Source organism: Nyctereutes procyonoides, unplaced genomic scaffold, assembly GCF_905146905.1.
Source record: "Nyctereutes procyonoides isolate TBG_1078 unplaced genomic scaffold, NYPRO_anot_genome, whole genome shotgun sequence".
Lineage (NCBI taxonomy): Eukaryota > Metazoa > Chordata > Mammalia > Carnivora > Canidae > Nyctereutes > Nyctereutes procyonoides.
This window is the reverse complement of record NW_026575145.1, coordinates 8,931,858-8,943,282: the sequence shown is the minus strand read 5'-3', so window position 1 is coordinate 8,943,282 and position 11,425 is coordinate 8,931,858.

The window sequence follows — 11,425 nt, the reverse complement described above, 5'->3', positions numbered from 1 at the left end:
CCCAGCAATTGCACTGCTGGGGATTTACCCCAAAGATTCAGATGCAATGAAACGCCGGGACACCTGCACCCCGATGTTTCTAGCAGCCATGTCCACAATAGCCAAACTGTGGAAGGAGCCTCGGTGTCCATCGAAAGATGAATGGATAAAGAAGATGTGGTTTATGTATACAATGGAATATTACTCAGCCATTAGAAACGACAAATACCCACCATTTGCTTCAACGTGGATGGAACTGGAGGGTATTATGCTGAGTGAAGTAAGTCAATCGGAGAAAGACAAACAGTGTATGTTCTCATTCATTTGGGGAATATGAATAATAGTGAAAGGGAATATAAGGGAAGGGAGAAGAAATGTGTGGGAAATATCAGAAAGGGACACAGAACATAAAGACTCCTAACTCTGGGAAACGAACTAGGGGTGGTGGAAGGGGAGGAGGGCGGGGGGTGGGGGTGAATGGGTGACGGGCACTGAGGGGGACACTTGACGGGATGAGCACTGGGTGTTATTCTGTATGTTGGTAAATTGAACACCAATAAAAATTAATTTATTAAAAAAATATTTCATTTGAATTGGAAAAAAACATGAATTCATGATTTAGTTTTATTTCTAAAAGTCACATATTTCCTAGCTTTGTCTACTGAGAGGGCACAGAAATAATGACAGTCCAATAGTGGTGAGCATCCCGGTGCTAATTGCAGTCTCTGAATGCTATTTTCCAACAAAAAGAAGCAGGGCTCCTAGAAGAAATGGCTGATTCCAGGTCTGGGGCAGGAAATGTACAAGATGAGTTTGAGACACCATGTCAAAACAGAAAGCAGGGATGCTAAGAGGCACTTCTGAGAATTGATAAATTAAGGAAAAGAATTATTTATCCTGCCTTTTCTAGAGAGGAGGAGGGAGAGGGAACTATTATACACTCAAAAGGACTTAAGAGATAAATAAATATCAACTGAATGTATGGATCTTTTTGAATCTTGTTAAACCAACTGTAAAAGGATTTTTTCAACAACTGGGAAAAGCGTTAAATTTGTTAAATGTGATGATGCTATTGTAGTTACATTTTTATCTGTTACTGTTACTGGAGTTATTTATAGGTGAGATTACATGACATTTGGTATTTACTTTCCTTTTTATTTCTATTTTTTTTAAATTTATTTGTGAGAGATACAGAGAGAAAGAGGCAGAGACATAGGCAGAGGGAGAGAGGCAGGTTCCCTCTGGGGAGCCTGATACAGGACTCGATCCAGAACCCTGGGATCAGGCCCTGAGCCAAAGGCAGACGCTCAACCGCTGAGCCACCCAGGTGTCCCCCTAGGATTTACTTTAACATCTATGTCTAGCCCTCCCAAAAACCGGTGTGAGTCGGGGAAAGGGGTAATACAAGATTGCAAAAGCTGGTCATGGTTGAAGCTAAATGATGAATACATGAAGCTATTATACAATTCTATCCATGAGTTCATATACTTTTGTGTATCACATTTTTTCATAATAAAATTTTTAAAAATTTTAAAATTTTTTTAAAAAATAAAAAAGAAATCCTTGCTCAGCTAAATGATTGTCTTTCTGGGCTGCCTTTTTTTGAGTATTTGAGGTGAGCAGATGCCAATAGGGGTGCTAAGAGGTGTCTCAGGGGACTTGTTTCTCTTTATAAGTTCTCTAGCCATCCTAATAAACATATGATCTCAATAAAAAGTGTGCTTCCTCTACAAACATAATTTCAAGACAAATCTCCCATCTTCTTCCAACCAGAGTGCTGTTTCCTACATAAAATTTCTAGAGCTGCCCTTGTCAAAAATGTTCTGAAAGAATTTCTTGCCCTTCCTGTAGTCTGCTTATGCCTTCAGCACACATCCTTTCCAGCTGGAGTGATATTAATATGGTCTTTCTGAATTTCTTTCACTTGTTTTTTTTTTTTTTTAAGATTTTATTTATTTATTCCTGAGAGACAGAGAGAAAGAGAGAGAGAGGCGGAGACACAGGCAGAGGGAGAATCAGGCTCCACGCAGGGACCCCTATGCGGGACTCGGTCCCAGGACTCCAGGATCACACCCTGGGCCGAAGGCAGGTGCTAAACCACTGAGCCACCCGGGGATCCCCTCTTTCACTTGTTACCTGAAATAGTTAACTGTGCCAATAAAATAGGGGTCTACTGTTAGCTCCTGACAGCCTTTTAAAAATTTGATGTAAAACATTTTTTATGGGTCTAATATTATCTAGAGCTTGTAATATGAGATATCTTTAAAAAACATCAAAATAGATAACATTCTCCTTTACTCATTTGAATGTGTTATCAAGAAAGAAGAATGCTTTACAAGAGTTCATTTATATGCTCTTTTTCCTCTGAAAATTTGTGTTTAAGCGATGCAGCACAAATGGTTTTATAGGCTTTTTACTTATATTTATCAAAGTTTTTGTTTTTTGTGGGGTTTTTGGATGACAAAAAACAGGAAGGGTGATGAATGAAATTATTTTCATTTGCATAATAATAAAAATCTGGATATTAAATAAGTCAAGTTCATCCTCTGCTCTTTGGATTATGTGATGGTTAATTTTATGTGTCAACGTGAGTGAGCTACAAGTGCCCAAATACTTGGTCAAACACTGTTCCGGGTATGTCTGTGAGGGTGTTTTTGGATTCATTCACATTTGAATTGGTGGATTGAGTAGAGCAGATTGCCCTCCCTAGGGTTGAGTGGCTCTCATCCAATCAGCTGATGGCCTGAATAGAACAGAAAGGCTGTCCTTTCTGCCTGAGGGTATAAAATAGGACATAGGATTTTTTTTTTTTTTTTTTCAGCCTTTGGACTTCAACTGAGTCATTGTTTCTAGTCTGGGGACTGAAACTTACCCTATTGTTTCTCCTTGATCTCAGACCTACAAACTTGGACTGGAACTATACCATTGGCTCTCTTGGATCTCCAGCCTGCTGGCTGCCTATCTTGGGACTTCTCATCCAATTCTTTATCATCTGTGTGTGTGTGTGTGTGTATCTCCATCCATCCAACTGGTTTTTTCCTTTGGAAAACCCTGACTAATGAAAATTCACTTCTCTGTTTGACCTCCCTTTGCTTGCTGGGCCAGGGAGCTTAAGGGAACACCACTATATCCATCACAAATTTTTTTATGCTTTCAGGTTTTTTTCCTAAGTATTTTTCTTATTTCTGCAAATTTGAGTTTTAACTTCTGAGGGATATTTTCAATTGAAAATAAAAATTAAAAATTAGTACACATTTAACAAACAGCCAAATGAGAGTGGAGGCCAGGACAGTAAGAAATGCTCTCCTGAGAAGCATTTGGCTGTCTCAGTTGGGAGACCATGTGACTCTTGGTGTTGGGATCGTGAGTTCGAGCCCCACAAACTTAAAAATAAAATCTTAAAAAAAAAATGTTCCCTTGAGAATGGTAAAGAAAACTTCATGAACCTGACATCTGTAAGAATGTCACTCAGAGGTCCATGTCCCTGTTGGGGAACTTTGGTGTGTGAAAAGCTCCTTCTTTATGTCAGAGGTGTTACTGTATAATCATTATTCCTGGGCATACAAGAAAATAACCGCCCCTCTCCTCTCAGTTGCAGTTAGGTGGAGCCATGTACTTCATTCTGGACAACAGAATGTAGGCAGGAGTAATATAAACCACTTTATATTACATGTCGTATTTCAGATGGTGTAGCTATGGGCCAGCTGTGTCAAGGATAGTTCATATTGGGATCCCTGGGTGGCGCAGCGGTTTGGCGCCTGCCTTTGGCCCAGGGCACGATCCTGGAGACCCGGGATCAAGTCCCACGTCGGGCTCCCGGTGCATGGAGCCTGCTTCTCCCTCTGCCTGTGTCTCTGCCTCTCTCTCTCTCTCTGTGACTATCATAAAAAAAAAAAAAAAGGATAGTTAATATTAGTAGTGTGAACAAAAAATAAACTTTTATTGTATTAAGTCACTGAGATTTGTGGGTTGTTTGTGACCCTGGCTAATGAATTACACTGTGATAGCAAAGGAAACAGTTATCAAAACTAAAAGGCAACCTAAAGAATGGGAGAGGATACGTGCAAATGACCTATCAGATAAATGGCTAGTATCCAAGATCTATAAAGAACTTATCAAAGTCAACACCCAAAAACAAACAATTCAAGAAATGGGCAGATGACAATAGACATTTCTTCAAAGAAGACCTGCCAAAAAGCACATGAAAAAATGCTCCACATCACTTGCCATCAGGGAAATACAAATCAAAACCATAATGAGATACCACTTTATACTGGTGAGAATGGCTAAAATTAACAGGACAGGAAACAACAAATGTTGACAAGGATGTGGAGGAAGGGGAACCCTCTTGCGCTGTTGGTGGAAATGCAAACTGGTACAGCCACTCTGGAAAACAGTATGGAGGTTCCTCAAGAAGTTAAAAATAGAGCTACCCTATGACCCAGCAATTGCACTACTGGTATTTACTGCAAAGACACAGATGTAGTGTAACAAAGGGGCACCTGCACTGTAATGTTCATAGCAGAAAAGGTCTGAGGCTGGCTGGCGGGCAGTTCACTTCCACTATTTTGACTCCAAGGCAGACAGCACATTTCAGGCTCAGCGGTGAGAATATCCACAATAGCCAAACTGTGGAAGGAGCCATGATGTCCTTCAACAGATGAATGGATAAGGAAGATTACACATACACACACACACACACACACACACACACACACACTAGAATATTACTCAGCCATCAAAAAGGATGAATACCTATTATTTGCATTGCCATGGATGGAACTGAAGGGTATTATCCTGAAATGACTTATGAAATAAGTCAGTCAGAGAAAGACAATTATATGGTTTCAGACTTATGTGGAATATAAGAAATACTGAAAGGGACCATAAGGAAAAGGGGAAACTGAGTGGTGAAAAATTAGAAAGACAAACCATGAGAGACTCCTAACCCTGGGAAACCAACAAAGGGTTGCAGAAGGGGAGGTGGGTAGGGGGATGGGGTAACTGGGAGATGGGGATTAAGGAGGGCACATGATGAAATGAGCACTGGGTGTTTTACTATATGTTGGCAAATTGAATTTAAATAAAATTAAAAAAAATTAAGAATTACACTGTGATAAGTACACACTGTGGGGACAATGCTGTATGAACTCTCTTTATATAGACTCCATGAGTATCTATATTATTTGCCAATAAATGTGTTTTATATCCTATAACTCTCGGTGGAATTCCATAGATCACATCACCATCCCTCAGTGTTAGCTGTTTAGTAAACAAAATATACAGCATGCTTACCACTAGTAGTTTATCAGATTTGTGGGGAACAGTGATTTCTTTTGTAATCAAAAGTAAAAAACCTTGGTTCATCAGGTGGCTAACTCCCTTTTCAAAAATCTCTGTGTGGACAACTGTGGAACTTATCTACTATAGTGCATCATCATTAGCAATGTGACATTTGGATAATATGCGCACTCCACTGTACTGCATTCTCCTCACTTTTATTTGAATGGAGCACTAACACCATTGGGTTTGCTCATATTACAAAAGTATCAACTTTTCCAAGTCATCACTGCAGATATAATTTTTCTGCTCTTTGACATTTTAATATTCTATAGCATGGGATAGGAGGATTATGCTTATTTTGCTTATGAATAGTGGAATAAAAAATTCCCAAATTATAGAGTCAAATTTGAGAACAAGAGTTCTTAAAATAGAAAGGAAAATGTGACTGTAGAAAAAAGACACAGAGGCAATACTAACTGGCTCTGAAGATAGAAGAAGGGGCCTCTAAGAAGGTGGAAAACACAAGGAAACTGATTCCATCCTCAAGCCTCCAGGAGGGAATAGAGTCCTGCCAAAACCTTGACTTTTGCCCAGTGAGGCCTGTATTGGATTTCTGACCTATAGAAAAATAGGTGTATTAATGAATTACTAAATAAATAAATGTATTTTTTTTATTTTTTAAAAAATTTTTTTTAATTTTTATTTATTTATGATAGTCACAGAGAGAGAGAGAGGCAGAGACACAGGCAGAGGGAGAAGCAGGCTCCAAGCACCGGGAGCCCGACGTGGGACTCGATCCCGGGTCTCCAGGATCGTGCCCTGGGCCAAAGGCAGGCGCCAAACCGCTGTGCCACCCAGGGATCCCAATAAATGTATTTTTAAAGCTGTTGTCTAGTAATCTGATACAACAGCAAATAGGAAATTAATACAGTTATATAATTAAATAATGACATTACAGATATAATAACCTAAATAAAAGATATTCAAATTTCACCTGGTTCGTTCTATCTATCTATCTATCTATCTATCTATCTATCTATCTATCTATCTATCTATCTATCTATCAGAGACACTGAGAGGCAGAGCCATTGGCAGAGGGAGAAACAAGCTCCTTGCAGGGAGCCCGATGTGGGACTTGATCCCTAGACCAAGGATCAGGACCTGAGCCTTAGGCAGGCACTCAACCACTAAGCCACCCAGGCAGGCATCCCTCACCTGGTTCGTTTTAATGTTGCCACTAGAACATTACATATGTGGCTCACTATTTCTATAGGACAATGCTGGTCTAGAACATTATGGCTGGATCATTCTGTGTGTTAGACAAATGCAAAATTAATTTTTGAGAAGTCTTGGACTGTCCTCCAGCCCTCTTTTGGATCATTTTCAAAGTGGGGCGGGCTGCAGGTGACTTTCTGCTTAGTCATTAGACCTCTCGAGCCTTGATAAAATAATATCATCTCATCTTCACTCTGCTGAGTTAAAAGCAAATGATTCAGCATTAATAGGCTACATAGAATAGTCACATTCTACATACTGTCAGGGAACATGACCTCATCCTCACGGTTGTTCAGTACTTACCTATTTAACAAGATCATGTGCCTAGTTCAGGATTAACAGTAAATGTTTGCATAAAGCCAGAGGACAGAGATTTTTATGGTAGAAACTGGCTAGTTAGATACTATCTAGACATCAAGTATTTCTTCCCCCTGGGTGTACATATCTTAGCTTTCCTTGGAGTTACCTTGTAACCATATGATTAGGTACTATCTAGTGGTAGTGGGCAAGGAAGATATTTTTCCAGGCCTGGCAATAAAAGCCCATGCATTATCATCCTTTCTGTATTAACCTCAGAGGCCACATGTTCAAGATGGCAAAATCATAAAATGGAAGGATTCTGGCACTACCTGGAAGAAAGCCACCAAATGAAGTTGCATGTCTGACTTTGTAAAAAAAGAAGGCATTATTTTTTGAAGTGAAAGAGACCTGTGGTTTGTTACCACAGCATACCTTACATAAAAACCAACTTTATTCCTGAAGTTTTTGAAGTTTATATAGTATTTATACTTGTAATAAACCAATGAGACTGTTCTTTTAAAAATTCTTTATAGGGCAGCCCCGGTGGCTCAGCGGTTTAGCGCCGCCTTCAGCCCAGGGTGTGATCCTGGAGACCCAGGATCGAGTCCCACATCGGGCTCCCTGCATGGAGCCTGCTTCTCCCTCTGCCTGTGTCTCTGCTTCTCTCTCTCCTCTCTGTGTATTCTCATGAATAAATAAATAAAATCTTAAAAAAAATCATCTTTCCTCTTTAAAAAAAAATTCTTTATAAACACACAAAACCTTTTTTTTTTAAGATATATTTATTTGAGAGAGAGAGAGCACATATGCACAAGTGGGGAGGGGGTAGAAGGAGAGAATCTTCAAGAGGACTCCCAGTTGAGCTGGAAGACAGACCTGGAGCTCTATTCTAGGAACGATGAGATCATGACCTGAGCCAAAACCAAGAGTGGGATACTTAACTGACTGAGTCACCCAGGTGCCCCACAAAAACCCTTTTCTTTGTTTTTATCACCCAGTTACAGGGGGAAATGACATTTGATTTAGAATCCTAGGTTGTGTCAAGGATAGCAGCACTTGACAAAGCCAAAATTATACTTTTTTGAAAGGGGAAATGGGAGGATAAGAGGAGGAAGAGGCCATGAAGAATGATCAACAGAAGACATTTGTAGAGTGATTACTTTTCCAAGAGTTCAAAGGGATATCTCTGTACTTTGTCCTATCCAGTTGAGTCATAGAATCATATACCTCATAGCTATACTAGTGACAATGTCATGGTATCCCATAGTGGTGTTTCAATAATGCACATGCTTTAAAGTTCAAGAGGACTAATCACAGGGATGTTAATGCTGAAAGATGCAAAATTTCTGCAGTGAAGCCTTTGGGAATGAGATATTTAAGATGGCATAGGTATGAGATCTTGATTGCCTTCTATGAAGCTATGATGGGCTCAAGTCATAGTTACTCCTGAGGTTGGATATATTTAGTAGTACAATTAGAGTGGATTTAGTGGATTAATTCTGGCTTGTGGGCAAAGCCTTGGAAAACATCTTCTCAAATGATTTCTTAATGTCTTCATCATTAATAGTGCATCGTTAATAGTTTGCTGAATTAAAATGGTACCATATGCTTATTCCTGAGGTTAGTCAGACTGTACACTTTTGTTGTTTTTTAAACTAAATACTGGGGTTGAGTGTGGTGTGTCATTGAGTGTTATCCTGTAGATACAAGCTTAGGAGAATATATATGTGCTTGAACTAGGACAAGACTGCTGGATCCATTGTATCTCTAATCCCTTCTACTCTGTGAGGCTACCTTGGAGGAGAAACCAGTATTCATAGTTCAGAGCACCTCCCTCACATCATTCAGCCCTTATTAAGGCTGCAGAGACTGAGGTCTCTGATTTTTTCCCTTCCTAACCTTCCAATTACTTCTCTCTTTCCTCACTGCCATCTTCTGCCACCACTTCATTAGGACTCAAGCTTATTTGGAGGACAGTTATGTAAAAGCAGACAAAATTGCCTGGCAGTGTATGGGGACCAGAATGGGTCATAGAAGTTATTATTTGAGAAACAACATTTTGAAAACTAGTTATTATGTTTCTGAATGTTTTTAAATTAAATTCAATGAGTGTTATAATTGTTTTTTTATTTTGTATTTCTTTTTGCACAGTGTCATATTTGTGTGATTTACTTAATCCTTGTGATTTATCTAATGAATAAAGTCACTGAAGATACGTTTGTTTAAGTACCTTCAACTTTGAACTGGTAGAAAGGCTCAAAGGTAATCTTTATTGGAATTTTGTCTTCCAACAATCAAAAGATATATTTATTTTGCTTTCAGTAATCTTATATATTAAGTATCTTTCTATTCTGCTAAAGAATTGATAAATCTCATGAAAAGAATTGGCAAAATTAAAAATTCTCCACATAATTCAGATAAAATAAGTTTTTGGTTTAAATGTTAACTTTAAAAAGACTTTGAACTGTTCTGGTACAGTGGTAGTGAATACATGACTATGCATTTGCCAAAACCCATAGATCTCTATGCTACAAAGAGTTAATTTTACTGTATGCAAAATTTAAAAAATCAACTTGAGGGCACCTGGGTGGCTCAGTCAGTTAAGCACCTGCCTTCTGCTCAGCTCATGATCCCATGTGCCTAAGATTGAGTCCCACATTGGTCTCCCAGCTCAGTGGGGAGTGTGCTTCTCCCTCGGTCTCTGCTCCTCCCCCCTCTTTGTTCTCCCTCACTCCCTCTCCCTCTCAAATAAATAAAATATTTTTGAGAGAGAGAGAGAGTGAGCACAAGCTAGGTGAGGAGCAGGGAGCCTAATGTGGGGCTCAATCCTGAAACTCCAGGATCATGACCTGAGCCGACATCTTAACTGACTGAACCACAAAGATGCCCTTAAATAAATAATTTTTTTTAAAAATTAAAAACGTGAATGGCAGAGGAACCCAAGATGGAATGTAGGCGATGGCAAATAAATCTAGCTGTATTACAAATGTATGACATAACCACAACGTGAATGGCAGAGGAACCCAAGATGGAATGTAGGCGATGGCAAATAAATCTAGCTGTATTACAAATGTATGACATAACCACATTGAAGGGGATGGGGAGGAAAGGAGCTAATCTAAATAACTTTGTAAAAAAGTGTTTTGACGCCAGGAACAGATTGCCAAGAGACGGAGGCTGTCCTCTCTGAGAGCTTCTACCTCTAAGTCTGAGTCCAGTCAAAAATGAGATTTTCTAAGAGTGACAAAATAAATAAGATCAGACACCAAAAAAAAAAAAAAAGTGTTTTGATTAGCTACTGTAAGGGCTGTAAGGTTAAAGGCAAAAAGAGTTTTACATAAACATCTAAGTCTGATTGGTAAACTTGTTTATCACAGGGTATGGGTTATCATTTTAAAACTATTTTACATGGATGCTAGGCTTGAACAAATAAGTAAATACAGATAATGAGCCAGTTTTCTTACTGTTGGACAACTTACTGTTGAATTCTTTGATATTCCCTCCAGGAGATAGAGTTAGATTCTCTTCTCTAGAATGTGGACTGTACTTAGTAACTGCCAGCAAATGAACAGACTATGGAAGAGGAAAAACAATTACTTTACATTGGAGACACCTGGCTAATCTTAACTAAGTAATCAAGATTAATAGTACCAGTAATTAGACATATTGATATCATGTAGACCTGCTGATAGGCTGTGATGAGAAGGGTACACCACTCTGATATTCTTCCCACAAACTCTACATCTTCAGTCTAATTATGAGAAAGCATCAGAGAAAGCATCACTAAGTCCAATTTGAGGAATATTCAAAAGTGTTAGTGTATGAAAAGCAAGGAAAGAATGAGACTGTCATAGAAGATTGAGGGGAAATAACAACTAAATGCAATGTAGTATCTTGGATTTGATCTTTGAATGGAAAAAGGACATTAGTTGGAGAACTAGGGAAATCATAATAATCATAGTTTAGTTAATATATTGTACTGATATGAATTTATTATGTTTGATCATTGTACATGCTTATAATCTTATATAAAGTTATATGAGGTATTAACATTGGAGGATGCTAGGTAAATGGTGTACAGGAACTCTATAAATACAACCCTCTGAACATCTAAAATTATTTCAAAAAAAATAAAATAAATAAAATAAATAAAATTATTTCAAAAAATAAAAAAAATAAAAATGAAAATAAAATTATTTCAAGGGCAGCCCCAGTGGCGCAGCGGTTTAGCACCGCCTTCAGTCCAGGGCGTGATCCTGGAGACCCGGAATCGAGTCCCAGGTCGGGCTCTCCAAATGAAGCCTGCTTCTCCCTCTGCCTGTGTCTCTGCGTCTCTCTCTCTCTCTGTTTCTCTCATGAATATATAAATAAAATCATTAAAAAATAAATAAAATTATTTCAAAATAAGTAAGCCTTTTGAAAATAGGCTTATATGAATTTTTCAAAAACCATCAAATTTTAATCTTTTCAGGAAATAACTTGTATTGCTTTACTTGCATTTACTTAACATATCCTTTTTTTCTTAATTTTTATTTATTTATGATAGTCACACAGGCAGAGAGAGAGAGGCAGAGAGAGAAGCAGGCTC